General features: G+C 36.4%; 2 non-coding genes across 2 annotated transcripts; both read right to left on the reverse strand.

Moving 5' to 3' along the window:
• Positions 1-480: 480 nt before the first annotated feature.
• TRNAP-AGG (transfer RNA proline (anticodon AGG)) lies at positions 481-552 on the reverse strand. The gene has a single exon. It is a non-coding gene; the product is annotated as a tRNA-Pro (tRNA).
• Positions 553-2,290: 1,738 nt separating this feature from the next.
• Positions 2,291-2,362, reverse strand: TRNAP-UGG (transfer RNA proline (anticodon UGG)). Its single transcript has one exon. It is a non-coding gene; the product is annotated as a tRNA-Pro (tRNA).
• Positions 2,363-3,196: the final 834 nt, after the last annotated feature.

Below are 3,196 nucleotides of genomic sequence, written 5' to 3' on the forward strand. Positions count from 1 at the left end.
TAAACTTGAATAGGTACTTAAATAATCTCTATACCTAGCTTAACTTAAATTTTCGCTTGCATCGAGTTTTACTTGAGTAATTGCAACATGCAATAGTGTTGGGTGCCTTATACTATACCCATTACCCATAGAAGAATTAGCAAAAATTTATTACTGAATTAATCTTATTCCTGAAATAAAAAACGACTTTACAGTCTCTACCGTGATCTTATTGTGTGATGTATGTGTATGTAGATATTCGTTTATCTTCACAACCATGCTCATTTTTTTCAAAAATTTTTTTTGCTTGCTATGTTCGTATGTCTGTAAGTTGGTTTTAAAACTTGAGTTATGTAGTGTCGAAATGTAGTGAACTATCAACGCTAACGCATTTTTTAACTTTTTTTGAACTCTAGAGGCAATTGTCTAGATGGCATACTTTATTTTAGCACTACATACAGTTTCTACATATAATAATTAAAAAAAAGCAAAAAGATTTTTGGGCTCGTCCGGGATTTGAACCCGGGACCTCTCGCACCCTAAGCGAAAATCATACCCCTAGACCAACGAGCCGGTTGAAAGAACGGTCGAAAATTGCGTTTAGGTTATGCATTGCGTATACGCTTGAGAGAAAGTTGTTTTTGGACAAGGTGGATAATGTCTGATTACAACTGGGTAATGATAATGAATGAGTATTCCTGTGCAAAAACATTTATCTTTGCTCTAAGTACTATAGATTAAATAAAAATTTATACGCTATTAAATCTAAACCTTTCAAATAAAATAAGCAATATCATATGGTAATATGAGTAGATATTAATATTAAAATATGTCGAATAAGAATTTTTGACTACTTACAGCAATTGATCAAATTACGCTTTGCTTCTACTTAGAAACGAAATCTACCAAGCAATATGTACCTACCTACATGCATATATGTAATATTAATGTCAATCAACAGGATAACTTTACACAGAAGCATCTACTTACAAAATACAGCAAAAACTATCTCTGCACCTAAACATAAACAATAGGTACTACTACTACTACGAAACCACCACCCGTGCACTCAAATATAGACATTGACCATTTTATGTAGGTAGCGTCTCTGATGAGTGATGAGTCACCCACCATCAACACAATATTTTGAGCGACAGATTTAGAAATGCCACCATTATATTAGGTAAGTACGGGAAGGAAAAGGACCACACTTTTTGATGTTTTTTGCCTATGTCTGTAATCTGTATTAGCTCTTTGTAAGTCTCCGCCACGAAAATTACTTAGCTCGTGTACCTAATAGAATACAATACAATACAAAGACTTTTCATTGAACAACACAAAATATACAATCCAGAAGTACCTATAGTCACTATAGGTACTTCCTAGGTATAGGACTAATTTTGGATGTACCCATACCCCCTACCCTAATTAATGTGTTAATTTTACTCGTCGCAATCTCGGCAGAATGTACCATCAGTGGACCATCAGTGGTGTAGCGGTATAGCACGCGGTACGGATTACCGAGGACCTGGGTTCGATTCCCAGTGATGGTCTAATTTTTCTGTTTTTTCTGTGCATCTATATTTCAGTTTGTATTTTCAATTTCGGCAGAATGTGCCTTATCTATACTTTTAGAACTGTTTATTTTGTACCTACCATGTCCTTTGTAGGTAAATAAATAAATTACCATTATCATTATCTCATTATGTATCAGTCACATAAATAACTATAAATATACATATGCTAATTAATAAAAAAACAACACTAAAAACTATATAGGCGGCAAAACGGCGTGACCCCGTTGCGTCACCGTCACAGAGTCGCATTCATCAGCGGTATGGTGCCCTGGAACCACCGGAATACGAAATCTTTCAAGCAGCACTCACGGTCTTCATCAGCAGCTGCGTCACGCGCACCACAAACGAGCTGAAGTGCATTGATTGGCGCGACTGCAGCTGGAACCGCCTCAGTGAGTAGCTACTCTTCAGGTGAACGTATTCTACTTCCACCACGTCTATTACTGCGACGGTGTGATGCAGACTCGACAGTGTAATATAGAGCCGTATTCAGCATGGCTGCTCCTCTAGCTCCATTCTTATTAGTCTCATTCATCGCGGTTTATTATTGAGAAGTCGAAGCGCCACTTTCGCTTTTACTCGACTCTTAAAAGTCATTGCTCCACTCCGACTAATATAAACTTACACAGGCTTTTAAATAATGTTGGCTTTGCAGCTTCGACTCTACCACTGTGTTGTGTCATAATCATAAACATAAATAAAATGACAAAAACTTTTGTAATAAAACAAAAAGCGGGCTCGTCCGGGATTTGAACCCGGGACCTCTCGCACCCAAAGCGAGAATCATACCCCTAGACCAACGAGCCGACTGATTATTGCCTCGAAATTTCAATTCACAACCACTTTATTCGTTAGAAAGTCACAAACAATATCAAATTGCCGTTACATTGATTACGTAGCGTCGACCGAGCCGAATTCACATGTCACGGACAGAATTCCGTAACCAACACCATAAACATAATAATCAACAATTTCAAGTTTATTTAATTTGCTTATCTCACTTTTACGTCATTTTTTGGAGATAAGATAACTTCGTCTCTGTTATTGAGTACGTAATATAGCGATTATGTAATTATCGACTTAAATCGCCAATATAAAATTTATGGTAATTTGAGATAATGTGTAAAGGTACGTACCTACATAAAATGGTAATGGTGAGTTTACTATTTAAACAATACGCATACAAAAAAACGAACGACATCTTAGATTACAGCGAGCCTGAGCGCAAATAATGCTAAAACTAACCATTTTACATCTACATAAAAATATTAAAGAAAAGGGTTTGGCCTACTGAACTGTCGAAAATTATGCAGGCACAAATATATAGCTGTTTTTATTTATTATCAGGTGAATAAACGATAAAAGAGCAAGCTCCATTCTGATTCTAAAATATTCGAAACCATTTTGTTCAAAAGAGAAATGCAAATAGGTGCATTATACCATTTGAATTCTGACCAGAATACAAAATGTTGTATACTGCCACGTACCTACTACTACGCGATACAAGTGGAGTAGGTAAGTACAACGAGGATCATAAAACTCAGGAGCGATGCGCTTACTACCAAATCGATAGACATCCGCCTCGAATATTTAGGAAATACTTTCTTTTTACTCAGACGAGTGCAACAAATCAAACGTGC

This window comes from Choristoneura fumiferana, chromosome 3 (genome assembly GCF_025370935.1).
Source record: "Choristoneura fumiferana chromosome 3, NRCan_CFum_1, whole genome shotgun sequence".
Taxonomy (NCBI): Eukaryota; Metazoa; Arthropoda; class Insecta; order Lepidoptera; family Tortricidae; genus Choristoneura; species Choristoneura fumiferana.